This window comes from Rhinoderma darwinii, chromosome 4, assembly GCF_050947455.1.
Source record: "Rhinoderma darwinii isolate aRhiDar2 chromosome 4, aRhiDar2.hap1, whole genome shotgun sequence".
Lineage (NCBI taxonomy): Eukaryota > Metazoa > Chordata > Amphibia > Anura > Rhinodermatidae > Rhinoderma > Rhinoderma darwinii.
Window position 1 is genome coordinate 247,997,100 of NC_134690.1, and position 14,923 is coordinate 248,012,022.

Here is a 14,923-nt window from a genome sequence, read left to right on the forward strand (position 1 = left end):
CACACATATTTAGGATTATAATTTAAAGTGTTTTTTAAGTTGTTTTGTAAAATGTATGTGCATTGAGTTTACACAAACAAGAGCATTACCTTTTGATAATGGCCTCCTTGACCTCTAAATTGTTTCTTGATTTTGCCAAATGATATCCTACTTACTAAATGACAGAAAGTAAGCGATGTGACCTTTAGTACAAGAAATACAAAGATTACTTTTATTATAAATGACATACATGTTAATCTGCGTGCATTTCAGCAAATAGTTACAGTATGTTTATAAAAAGCATTGTGTGACGATATGTCTGTGAATTAATTCTTGGAAACGGAAAACTAGCATAGCCATTATAAAGTTAGGGGGTAAGTTAATGTTCCTACGTCAGTTTTCTGGCGTAGAATATTTGTAAATATTTGTCAACATAGCTGTGTAAGGACTTGTTTTTTGCAAGACAAGTAGTGTTTTTAATAGCACCATTTTGGGGTACATATAATTTATTGATTAACTTTTATTAACTTTTTTTGGGGGGGAATAGAAAACAAACGCAATTTCGCCACACTTTTTTGCGTCCTAAATTTACACGGTTTACCGTATGGTATAAATAACACAATAACTTTATTTAGCGGCTTGTTATGATTGCAACAATACCAAATTTGTATAGATTTTGTATGTTTTACTACTTTTACACAGTAAAATCTTTTTTTTTTCAAAATTATTTGTTTTTGTGTCTCCATATTTGAAGAGCCATAATTGTTTTATTTTTATGCCAATGCAGCTGTATGAGGGCTTTTTTTTTGTGGGACGACTTGTAGTTTTTATTGGTACCATTTTCCGAGCAACTTTTTGATCACTTTTTATGACATTTTATTTAACGCAGCATTCCTAGAAAACAGCAAGTTTTGCATTGTGTTTTATTTTATTTTTTACAGCGTTCACCGAGCAGAATAAATAATGTAATAACTTTATAGTCGGGGTCGCTACAGATGCGGTGATACCAAATATGTTTAACTTTCTTACTTGTTTTTTGTTTTTTAATAATAAAGCAGTTTGTAAGGGGAAAAAGTGGGTTTTTCATTTCTTTACACTTTTTTATTTATTAACTTTATTAAACTTTTTAACTTTTTTTTTTCCAGTCCCACTAGGGGACTTCACTATGTGATCGTCTGATCGCTTTTATAATACACTGCAATTCTTCTGTATTGCAGTGTATTAGTGCCTGTCCCTGTAAAACAGACAGGCATCTTCTAGGTCATGCCTCTGGCATGGCCTAGCGGGCATTAACTAGGGCAGACATGGGGGCCTTTTTTAGGCCACTCGGCTGCCGTAGAAGACACCAACACCCTGCGATCACACGCTGGGTCGGGTGGGGTGAGAGAGGGAGCTCCCTCCCTCTCTCCAAAACCACTGAGATGCGGCACTCGCTATTGAGCACTGCATCTGAAGGGTTAAATGGGCGAGATCAACACAGATATTGATCTCGCCCATTAGAGCAGGGATGCTCCTGGCCCTCAGCTACCTCTGGTAGCTGAGAGCAGGGAGATTTAACGGCTCCCTGCTCTATTTATTTATTCCGATGCAGCGCCGTAAAAGGCTACTACGCCGGAATAAAGCCCGTTAGTGGCCGCCGTAAAAACACTATGGGGCGGTCACTAACGGGTTAATTTAATGCACATTTACAGTATCTCTAAGAGAGGTATCTTAATAAAAATCTGTATGACATTGCCCTTGACTCTGGTATCATATGCAAATTCTAAACACCACAATGTAAACCCTCTGATGCATATGAGTTTCTATTTTTTTTCTTCTGTCCATATGTACAGTAAATGACACTGTACTTCTTTATTCTTTTTTAAAAAATATTTTATTACATTTTCGAACACATAGAGGTCAACAATATAGTATACAACAGAATAATATAAACAAAGTGCAAATGCACATTCACATGTAGTAATATTTTTTACCAAAAGATGAATGATCGCTGATCACCTGGAATGATATGAGCATTAAGTGGACATGGCGTGATGTACATATAAATATATTGGAAGCATTGTGCTACCTCTGAGATATCACGTCCCCAACATTTACTTGAGGCAGAGAAAATATCTTGGCTACTCTATAGGAGGGTCATATACCATTGATACAATAGTTTTCTGATATTTCAAGTTGCCTTTGAATATTTAGATGTGCTAAGGCCTTATTTACATGAACGTGTGCGTTTTGCACGCGTAAAAAATGCAGCGTTTTGCGCGCGTTGCAGTTCCATGTGTCGTCAGTGTTTGGTGGGTGTCTGCGTTATTTTCGCGCGTATGCCATCCTTATGTCACGCGGTTCTGATGTTTACCAAATGAAATGAAGGAGGTGGTTTTCTTTTTCCCATCATTTCTTGAGCAACTGTTGCGCGAATCACGCCCAGCACACGGATGTGGATCCGTGTGCTGTCCGTGATTTTCACGCACCCATTGACTTCAATGGGTGCGTGATGCGCAAAAAACTAGTATAGTATAAAACTAGTATAAGTATAGGACATGCAGTGAGTTTCACGCAGCGGACACACGCTGTGTGAAAAACACGTAATGTCTGAATTGCCCCATTGACTTATATAGGTCCGTGCGACGCGCGTGATTTTCACGCGCGCATCACAGACGTGAAATACGCTCGTGAGAATAAGGCCTTACAGGAGCTAGATTCCCTTCCCATTGTATTAAGTATGTTTGTAAAACATAAGACCCATTGAATGTATAACAATTAGAAACCCCTTTAGTCATAAAGGGATCCATCTTTAGCCATTTCTACAGGATTATTTAGGTACTCGATGTAAAGCTAGATAGACAGGTCAGAACAATTGGATATTGAGATAAGGAGGTAAGAAATACTTAGGTCTAAAAAAAGACCTTTGGAACCCCCACTGATCCTGAGAATGAGGAGGTCATAGCAGTGCTATCCAAGTGATTGGGACCGTTTGCATTTCTCTGCACAGTCAGGTGGCCAAGAGCATCGTTGTGCTGGGAAAACATAGAAGTAGACGGATCACTAAATTATTACTGCAGCCCCTTCATTTTTATGATATGCCATGACTTAAAAGATGGGAATAACCCTTTAAAGTGGTTGTATGCTTTGTTCAATCACTCTTATTTTTTTTTAGAAGGTACCCCTCACAATAAACTGTCAACTGGGTGGGACCATCTGTGATTAGCTGTAACTTAGCACCAATTGTTTAGTTCCCCAGCACAACAGCCGCAGGGGAACTGAAGCATTAGGGTATGTTCCCACAGCCAAGTCGGATACGCTGCGAGAGTACGCATTGTATCCAACCTAGAATACGCAGGGAATTCCAGGCCAAAACACTGCACCATATAGTGGTGACATTTTTGGTCGTAATCGCCACTGTGGAAAACGGAGCTGGAAAAAAAAGTTACAACTTTCCTCACTGTCCAGGTGACCGCTACAGCCTGTGATTAGCTGCAGCAGTCACATGGGATGAAACGTCATCTTAGGAGGCCAGAGAAGAAAAGGAACCGTTGCTATAACTATGCCAGGGGGTATGGACTTTTTTAAAATTAAATTGAACCAAAAAAAAAGTGGCCATTTTTTCAGATTTGCGTCATTTGCGGCGCAATCACAGCTTTTCCGACGCAAAAAACGTACAACATTTTCTATTTATTGCGGCTTTTACCAACCATAACAAAAATGCAACGCTTCCACAGCATAAATTGACATGCTGCAAATTTAAAAGTTAAAATTTATGAACATTTCCCTGGCGGATTTTTCCGCAGTGCATGGATGAGATGCAGATGCAGCAGAATCTCATAAATTCCGCAGGTAAATTAGTCACAGAAATCTGCAGTAAATAGTGAGTTTTTGTTGCGCATACTGTTGTGAAAATGCAATATAGCTGTGGAAATTATTGCAGATTTTCCACAGCGGTTTTAGCTGCAGATTTAGGGCATGACCAGACGTGGCGGAATTGCTCTGGAATTCCGCTGCGGAGAGTCCGCAGCGGAAATCCGCAGCATACACGTTTCTCCATTGCCTTCCACAGCTTTGTAGTTTGGTTCGTTTACACGTTGCGGACAATTCCGCTGCGGAGCATAGGCTGCGGTGCGGAATTTGGTGTCCGCAGCATACACTGACTGTTGCGGACGTGTAGCGGACTTGTTGCGGACTCAATGCGGAATTTCTCCATTGACTTCAATGGAGAGTCAAAATTCCGCAATTAAGTCCGCAGATGTCATGTGTGCTGCGGAGCGTATTGGTTTTACTAACATGACATTTCTTAATTCTGGCTGGACCTATGTATTTCTAGGTCTACAGCCAGACTGAGGAAGTCAATGGGGCTCCCGTAATTACAGGTGACTACGTGTGTGCACCCGTAATTACGGGAGCGTTGCTAGGCGAGGTCAGTAACTAGTCACTGTCCAGGGTGCTGAAAGAGTTAAACGATCGTCAGTAACTGTTTCAGCACCCTGGACAGTGACTTCCGATCACAATATACATCAACCTGTAAAAAAAATAGATGTTCATACTTACCGAGAACTCCCTGCTTCTTCCTCCAGTCCGGCCTCCCGGTGTGACAATTCAGTCCAAGTGACGGCTGCAGCTAATCACAGGCTGCAGCGGTCACATGGACTGCAGCGTCATCCAGGGAGGTCGGCCTGGATGTCAAGAGAGGGACGCGTCACCAAGACAATGGCCGGGTAAGTATGAATTTATTTTTCTTTTACTAGGGAAAAGGCTGTCCCTTCTCTCTATCCTGCACTGATAGAGAGAAGGGAAGCCCTCTTCCCCTCAATACGCAATGGCTAGTCCGCATCAATTTAATGCCCATTTTAGGCACAGCCGCAACAGAATCTGCAACGCAGATTCTGTGCGGCATTGATGCGGACAGTGTATGCAGAACTCCGCCACATCTGGGCATACCCTAAGTGTGAAACATAGTGTGAAACATTGCTTGTAGAAAACTTTATTTGCAGCTGCGGATTTGTTGAAATCTTATCCACTTCACTGCTACTGTAAATACTGCGGAATATCTGCACGTTAATCCATTGTGAAAAATCTGCAGCTTATCTAGCCCATGGGCACATACCCGAAGATCTTGTTCACATAGTGCATTTTTTAAGTCAAAATCAGAATTGGATCCAGGAGAGCAGACCTACGGATGTAGCCATCTTTAACTTGACTGATAACTTGCTGCAGCGTGATATCACACAACAAAAGCCATTGAAAAGTCATTGGAGAAGTCAAGATAAGCGATCTAGCCATTGTTTATTTAATGCGTTAAAAGTCAAGGTAAAGACGGATACATCTGTATCTGTCCATTTGTGATATGTGATGAACCAAAATAAAAGAAATCAAAACGGTATAAGGCCTTCCTTTATATATTCTTCTGTTTAGGTTCTGTTCCTGGTTATGGCTTAAAAAAATACATTAAAAATCTACACTGTGGGAACAAGACATTAGGGTATGTGCACACAGCCTTTTTGGGCAAGCAGAAAAAAATCTTCCTCAAAATTTCCTACCAGATTTTAGAGGCAGATATTGAGATGTTTTTTTTTTTTTGTGTGGGGGGGTTCATTTAGCAAATGGAAAAGCCGCAGGTTTTTTCGGGCAAAAAAACATAAAAACACTCCAAACGAATAGTGTCTTCTTATTCCACCTCCCAGTGATTTCATTGGAGGTTCAGAAGCGAAAACCGCTCCAAAATATGACGCCTTTTTTTCAGCGCGTGGACAAAATCTGCCTGGGAATAGAAACGCCTCTACCTCCAAATCAATGGAAGAAGATTTGGGGTGATTTTTTTACTCTGATCCTGACGCTTTTTCATAATCAGCGCCAAAAAAAGCTATGTGAACTGGGCCTTACACTCATCCTGCTGTTTCCTTCCTTGGGCATCACATGGAAAGTACCCTCTTGGACCCCGGTACCTGCAGCACAACCACTCTATGGTATTCAGAACCCCCTTCCAACCCCTCCATCTGTTATTTCCCTAAGGCCGGATTCCTATGTAGTGTAAACGCTGCAGAATTTCGGCAACGGAATTCTGTGTGGATATTCCACAGCATTTACAGTAGCAGCTAAGTGGATGAGATTTAGAAGGTCTCATGCCAATGCAGTGGAAAATAAATGCAGCGTAAACATTAATAAATTGACATGTGCTGCGGAATTTAAATCCGCAGCATGTTAACTTATGCTGCATTTTCATTGATTTTCTGCTGCGGGTTTTCCAAATTCAATTTAATGAGGATGCAAAACCTACAACAGAAAGCCATGTGTTGCGACTTTTGTGGCGGATAAGTGGCGGGTAAGTATGAGCGCTTTTTTCCGCAGCGGAAATTCAATTTGAAAAAACGCACCATGATGTGGTGTGTTTTTTTTGGATGGAAGGTGCTGCTGTTCCAGGTCGGATACGCTGCTCAGCGTATCTGACCCGTGGGAACCTGGCATTAAAAAAATAATACTTTATTTTCTTTGACTAAAATATTTCCTACTATTCAACATAAAGGTTGAATATAAGTTAGTTTCCAACCTGAATATAAAATATAACAGTTTTTTTTTATTTTAGCCAGGTTTACAGGTAAGGACACGCAAAAGAAGAAATAGATTAAGAATAGTTTCACTTAACTTTGAAAATAGCTATTAGGCTGTAGCTATTATATTACACAATTTCCTAAGAGCTTTAAGCAGCCATAGCTTAAGCAGTCTATCCTGGCAGTCAATCCTGCAATCTTTAACTCAGTTCAAGGATTTGGCTTTCAAGGCAAGATCAAAGAAACAGAGCATAGATTTGGATTTCAGCTGAGTCCTGAATTAAGCTTCACACAAAGATGTGGGGTTTCATCTACTTTTAAACCAATAAGCCTTTTAAATGCATTGTTTTTGTTACGGCGTATATGTTTCACTGGTCACACTGTAGAACATTTCCTGCAGAATACAAGAACAATATGTGGTTGCATAGCTTTTTTTATATGATATAATTATGAAAATCCATTTTCTTTTAATTTGCCTTTGGTTTGGCGGTCATTAAAAAATTGCGAATAAGCAATAACGAAATTGAATAAAGCTGGCCATACACTTATATACCTGTCAGTCGGCTCATTCGGCCGACAGCTATTCCTCCCGATTCCCTCATACACATGCACGCTGGACTTGGGCGAGTAAGCATGTGCTCTCAGTAGGGAGAAAATCGCTACCAGACCCTTCAGACAGTGGCTTATATCCTTACAAACCAAAAGATCGGGCATGTTGAAATCCAACATCTTCCGTCGGAGGAGGGACCGGACAACCCTATACGAAATCGGAGGACTCGGCTGACATACATCTAATCTGTATGGCCACCTTTGGTCTTTATGTCATACACAACACTGTGCCAGGAAAGCAAAATATATGGAGTCATATACAAGAGATGAAACTATTTCACACCATTCAGAACAATAATATATTTAGGTGGCACAATATTACATGGATGGCATAGTAAAATATAAACTTGTCTAAGGCCCATTACACACGACCGTAAAAAATCTCCGTAATTGTGGACCGTGATACCGTCCGCAATTATAGACCCGGCCGGTACTATTGGTCCGTGCCATAGAACCATACCGGGAATTATGGAGCATGTTTTACTTTTAGTTTTTACAGTCGCGGGCCGTGATTACGTGCACGGCCGTGTGCATGAGGCCTAACTAAATAGAGCACAGGAAGTGTTTTAGTTTTCTAATATACTGACACGACGTCACTGGAACTGGGTAACAGAAAACCGGCAGGGAACCTAGAAAAGCCTCAGCACATGGGATTGCGGCATGGGATTGGTAAGGTGAGTTTAATGCCTTTTGTTACTCTATACCATTATCAGCTGTTTGTAATAGATTTGATGAAGCTGGAAAGCCCCTTTAAGGCATTATAGACAGAAAAAAATCAAATCTTTTTTAGAATTAAAAACTGATCATGAAAAGTGAAATATCACAAACTATGAAATAAGCTCAAATGTATCCAGCGATATATTATGTTCTCTCTTGCCTGTTTATTAGAAAGTAGAATTGGTATGGCTGTCTTTAGGTACATTTGTGGTGTAAAAAGATGGATTTTTAGGGGCAAAGGAAAAATTCACTACTTGATAAAGTATCTATGCTTGTGTACATCTAGAATGTATTTTACTGATAATACGTGTGGATATAGAAATAGAATGACTTTATGCTCTATTTTTATAACGATATTGGCTCCACTTTTTGACAAGAGGTTATTTTTAAACCCAATATTCTGTGCCGATTCATTTCTTAATATATATTTATGGCTATTTGTGCTCCATTTTTCCAATCCAAAGCTACACATCTTCTATAAATAATAAAATTCTGTCTGCTGCCTCTACTAAGGGGGTGTTTACTGCATCCTGCTTATACATTAAATTTAATAATAAAATATTATGCAGCAAGCTTCTAAGCTCCCCCTAGAGGTGGTTGCAGAGTGCCCGAATTTTAGCATTTAACATATGAATACATATGCAGAGAAGTTAGAGTACTGTATCAAAAAGTGATATTATGAATTTAACCCCTTAACTCCTTAAGGACGCAGCCTAGTTTTGGCCTTAAGGCTCAGAGCCCATTTTTCAAATCTGACATATTTCACTTAATGTGTTAATAACGTCGGAATGCTTAAACCTACCCAAGCGATTATGAGATTGTTTTCTTGTGACACATTGGGCTTCATGTTCGTGGTAAAATTTGGTCGATATATTCAGTGTTTATTGGTGAAAAATTGCAAAATTTAGAGAAAATGTTGAAAAAATAGCATTTTTCAGAATTTAAATGCATCTGCTTGTAAAACAGACTGTTATACCACCCAAAATAGTTACTAGTTCACATTTCCCATATGTCTACTTTAGATTGCCATCGTTTTTTGAACATTCTTTTATTTTTCTTGGACGTTACAAGGCTTAGAACATAAACAGCAATTTCTCATATTTTTAAGAAAATTTCAAAAGCCTTTTTTTTAAGGTACCTCTTGAGTTCTGAAGTGGCTTAGAGGGGCCTATGTATTAGAAACCCTGATAAAACACCCCATTTTAAAAACTAGACCCCTCAAAGTATTCAAAACAGCATTTAGAAAGTTTTTTAACCCTTCAGGCATTTCACAGGAATTAAAGCAAAGTGGAGGTGAAATTTGCAAATTTCATTTTTCTTGCTGAATTTCAATTTTATTAATTTTTTTCTGTAACACAGAAGGTTTTACCAGAGAAACACTACTAAATATGTATTGTCCAGATTCTGCCGTTTTTAGAAATGTCCCACATGTGTCTCTAGTGCGCTCGTGGAATAAAACACAAGCCCTAGAAGCAAAGAAGCACCTAGTGCATTTTGAGTCCTCTTTTTTTATTAGAATATATTTTAGGCAGCATGCCAGGTTTGAAGAGGTGTTGAGGTGCCAAAACAGTAGGAATCCCCCAATAGTGACCCCATTTTGGAAACTACACCCCTCAAGGAATTAATTTATGGTTGTTGTTACCATTTTGACCGGACAGTTTTTTCACAGCACGTATTTAAATTGGGCTGTGAAATGAAAAAAATGTCATTTTTTCCAACAAAATGTCATTTGTGATCAAAATTTCTTATTTTCACAGGGAACACAATACTCCAGTTTGTTGCCCAATTTCTCCTGAGTGCAGCAATACCCAATTTGTGGTGATAAACTGCCGTTTGGGCCCATGGGAGGGCTCAGAATGAAAGGAGCGCTATTTGTTCTTTGGAGTCCAGATTTTGCTAGATTGGTTTTCGGGTGCCATGTCGCATTTGCAGAGCCTCAGAGATATCAAAGCAATAGAAACCAACCACAAATGACCCCATTTTGGAAACTACACCCCTCAAGGAATTAATTTATGGGTGTTGTGACCATTTAGACCCCATAGTTTCTTCACAGAACTTATTTGAATTGGGCTGGGAATGAAAACAAAATTATTTTTTTCAAATAATATGTAATTTTAGCTCAAGAATTCTTATTTTCACAAGAAATAAAATACCCCATTCTGTTGCGCAATTTGTCCTGAGTGCGGCAGTACCCCATTTGTGGTGATAAACTGCCGTTTGGGCCCATGGGAGGGCTCAGAAGGAAAGGACCACCATTTGGCCTACTGGGGATTTTCTAGTGCGAAGTCATGTATGCAGAAGCACCTGAGGCACCAGTACAGTTGAAACCCGCAAGAAGTGACCCCGTTTTCAAAACGACACCCTTAAGGCATTCATCTATAGGTGTAGTGAGCATTTTGACCGGAGACCTACACCCCATAAACTGTAATGTGGGTTCTCCCGGGTATGGCAATACCCTCAATGTGGCTGTTATCAGCTGCTTGTGCACTCAGCAGGGCCCAGAGGGGAAAGACGAGGGGGATAAGCTGTGCGGAGTGCATCAGGGTAAGTAAAATTGGGGTAAATTATAAACCAAGGGATGTATGATAAATTTTAATACACTCTTTCATACAGAGCTCTGGTTTTTCAGGACACGTGTCACATTGATATATTGTGTCATCCCTTATCGCCCTCTTATAGCAGACTTTGCACCTCTTTTGACTTTTTCCCTTCTTGCCAGTTTGGGGAACTTCTCCTGGAAAGTGTTGCCCTGGTACGATGCGTGTGGCCTCGCTTCCAGAAGTACTGGGTGCCCCCCCTTCTTGGTCCCTAAAGATTAGGTTCTTGATAATCACCTCTTTAAATTCCAGGAAAGTTCCCCTCTGGCCTGCACATCGATGTAGCACATACGCATTGTACAATGCCATCTGTATGATGTGCCCGGCCAGCTTCTTATACCACACCGCATGGCGCTGTAGGGCTTCAGGATTTGATCCGACAAGTCCATCCCTCCCATGTACCTATTGTAGTCCAGGATGCAGTCTGGTTTGGGGGTGGCCTTTCCTTCATATATCCTAAACCTGTAGGTATACCCTGATGCACTCTCGCACAGCTTATACATCTTCACGCCATACCTTGCCCTCTTACCCGGCAGGTACTCGCGGAATTGAACCCTCCCTTTAAAATGTACCAGGGACTCATCAATAGAAATACACTTCTCGGGGGTGTATGCTTGGGAAAACCGGGCACTGGAACGGTCTAATAGGGATCTCCGTTTATACAAACGGTCAAAACTGGGGTCATCTCGGGGTGGGCACGGCTCATTATCAGTATAATGTAAGAAGCAAAGTATTGCCTCATTTATTTATTTTTTTAGGTTCCAGTTCAGTTCTGAAGTTGCTTTGAGGGGCCCATATATTATAAACCCCTATGAAACACCCCATTTTAGAAACTAGACCCCTCAAAGTATTCACAACAGCATTTAGAAAGTTTATGAACCCTTTAGGTGTTTCATAGAAATTTAGAGCAAAGTAGAGGTGAAATTTACATATTTTTTTTTGTCAGAAAACCCTTTTTATACCATTTTTTTTATAACACAAAAGGTTTTACCAGAGAAACGCAACTTAATATTTATTGCCCAGATTCTGCAATTTTGAGCAATATCCCACATGTGGCCCTAGTGCGGTAATGGACTGAAGCACCGGCCTCCGAAGCAAAGGAACACCTAGTGGATTTTGACGCCTCTTTTTTATTAGGCACCATGTCCGGTTTGAAGAGGTCTTGTGGTGCCAAAACAGTGGAAGACCCCAAAAAGTGACCCCAATTTGGAAACTAGACCCCTTGAGGAATCCATTGTAGTTTTCTTGGGGTGCATGCGGCTTTTTGATCAGTTTTTATTCTATTTTTAGGTGGCGTGGTGACTAAAAAACAGCAATTCTACTATTGTTTTTTTATTCTATTTTTTTTACAGCGTTCACCGTGCGCTATAAATGACATATTCACTTTATTCTGCGGGGCGATACGATTATGGCGATACCAGATGTTTATAGTTTTTTTTTTATGTCTTATGGCGTTTGCACAATAAGATACGTTTTGTAAAAAATCATTCACTTTTTGTGTTACCTTATTCTAAGAGCCATAACTTTTTTATTTTTCAATCAATAAAGCCGTGCGAGGACTTATTTTTTGTGTAACAAACTGTAGTTTCGATCAGTACCATTTTTAGGTACATGCGACTTTTTGATCTCTTTTTATTCCATTTTTTGGGAGGTGAAGTGACCAAACAATTGTGATTGTGGTACGGTTTGTTATTATTTTCTTTTGCGGCGTTCACCGTGCGGGATAAATAACAAAATAATTTTGTAGTTCAGGCCGTTACGGACGCGGCAATACCAATTATGTATAGTTTATTTGTTTGTTTATATATTTTTATTAATAATAAATGACTGATAAGGGAAAAGGGGGATTTTTACTTTTATTACTTTTAAAACTTTTATTTTCTTATTTTTACACATCTTTTTTTAACTTTCTTTTAACTTTATTACTTTGTCCCACTAGGGGACTTGAGGGCAGGAGGCCCTGATCGCTATTCTAATACACTGCACTACATGCGTAGTGCAGTGTATTAGAACTGTCAGCTACTCACTGACAGCAAGCATAGTGGGTCCTGACGTTGTCAGGACCCACTAGGCTTCCGTCTATGGCATAGCCGGACGCCATTGTTTGGTGTCCGGTTGCCATAGTCACCATCGCCGTCCGCTATCGTGTAGCAGGCCGGCGATGGCAGCTTAACCCCTAAAAAGCCGCGATCTCTATAGAACGCGGCTTTTAAGGGGTTAATCAGCGGGGACACAGCGATCGGTCCCCGCTGTAGGAGCTGTGACAGCTGCTGTACGAGACAGCAGCTGTCACAGTTCCTGTACGTGTCGGGAGGACGGCCGGAACGGCCGTTACTCCCGAGACGTACTATTAGGTCATGGAGCGCGAACGATACAGCTGCCATGATCTATTAGTACGTCCAGGAGCGGGAAGGGGTTAAGGACCGCCCACCGTCTTTTGACAGCAGGCTGTGCATGTGCTTAGTCTACAGCGACGTCTTTTGGTGTCGCTGTAGAAGAGGCTGATGAGCGCTCATCCTCTAAGCAGGAGCTGTAACTAACAGGTCCTGATCTTATGAACAAAAGTATTCGGCACACAATGTTTGTAGATTGAAGAAATCTTGTTTTATTAGAAATATAATATAACACCTACAAAGATATTTGGGCTAATACATGCATATAGCATCTCAAATTAACCGTGTGATATACGAATATGAACACCTATATAAGAAATCACACATGAACCATCATTAGTGAAAAATAGACAGTATTTTATTGAAAGAGAAAATCATTAAAAATAAGTACATTGGCAGTAACATTACCCATAGGAAACGGATCCCCACATAGGGCGGGTCCCACAGCCTCTGTAGTAAAGTGCAACTTTATTTCCGTTGAGTACATTGCTGTATCCTGTTGCCATGGTGACTTAACCTAACACGGGCAGGAAGGCGCTGGGCCCGATGTGTAACAAGCTGGAGTACGTGAGGACCTGCAATGATTAGATTAGAAACAATAAGGTTGCATACTATGTAGATAGTTCAAAGCTCTAAAGACCTAAAATAGGCGTAATAATCAGAAGCTATGTATAGTATGTTTATAAATGTGAGGGGACTATATAATATGCATAATAATTAATCTAAATTAATCTAAAGTTGGCATGTTAAGATACAATAAGGTCACTATGTAAACTAGAACTGTATTAGATATAGTAGAATGAAATATCACAGATTAGGATACAGTGTTCTAAGCATATCTGGATAGTACTCCCTGTAGTACCGTGGAAGTGATCAACGCGCCTAATAGGAAATGATAAAATAAGTGGTTAGTAACTAGTAATGTAACTATGAGACCACTAAGTAGAGTACAATGGAAAGTTGTTAATTATATGAAGCTACAGATTTCATATTCTCCGTTTAGGCCCCGTGGTTCTAGATTCTAGTGTCTGAAGTCTGTGTATGCAGTAAGCTTCTCTCTGTTTCAGGTTCTTAATTCTATTGCCTGCCCTACGGGGAGCTGGTATATGTTCTATGACCTGGTACATGAGTTGTGCAATGTTGTGCTTGGCAGAGAGAAAGTGCGCTGGAATAGGCAATAGCGTTTTGTTGCAACGTATGTTGGATTTATGTTGACCTAATCTATCTGTTACATGTTGTGTAGTTTCGCCCACATATGCAAGACCACATGGGCATTTGATCATATCTACCACAAAGTTAGTGTTGCAGGTGAAGTAATCGTGTAGGGGTATTAACTGGCTGGATGAAGGATGGCGTATCTAATCCCCCCTTATCACGTGTGAGCATTGTTGGCATGCTCGACTGGGAAAGGTTACCTTCTTGGGAGTGTTCAGGAATGTTTGTCTGAGGAGTCTTTTGGCCGAGCCAACATCCCCCAGGTCATGATCTTAGAGCAGCCTGCTGAATACAGCTTGGTTCGGAAAATATTCAGACCCCAGCTGTTTAACCCTTTAATCGCTGCAGTCCGTGACCGCGGCAAGATCAAAGGGAAATCCCCTCTTTCATCGTGTCACTGGAAACACAGTGACGTGATCTAAGAGCAGGGAATCCCTCTACAGTCAGCCCTGGGGACCTAGAAATGACCCCAGGGCTGTCTGTTCAGTTTGCCTGCTGTTAGGTCACACTTATGTGCTGCCCTAACAGCAGCCTGTGTTATAGTGACACAGTATGATGTATTAGCATACAGGAGTATGCTAATACATTACAAGTAAAAAATAAAGTTATAAATAAAGTTATCTCTTAATGGGATTAAAAAAATGTAACAAAAAAAATAAAATAAAAAGTAATTATTTTGCATAAAATATATTTTATTGCCCCTACAATAAATAAAAACCTACAAATATTAGGTATCTAAATGACCATAATAACCTGAAGAATTAATCTAACAGGTCATTTGGTGTGAAACGTGAACGGGATAACAATTAAAAAAGAAAAACTATGCGGAGAATCGCATTTTCCTATATTCACATTATTTCAATTATTTGTTTCTACC

General features: G+C 40.2%; 1 protein-coding gene across 1 annotated transcript in view; it reads left to right on the forward strand.

Moving 5' to 3' along the window:
- Positions 1-14,923, forward strand: part of LAMA2 (laminin subunit alpha 2) — an 852,154-nt gene that overhangs the window by 625,875 nt on the left and 211,356 nt on the right. The window lies entirely within an intron of this gene.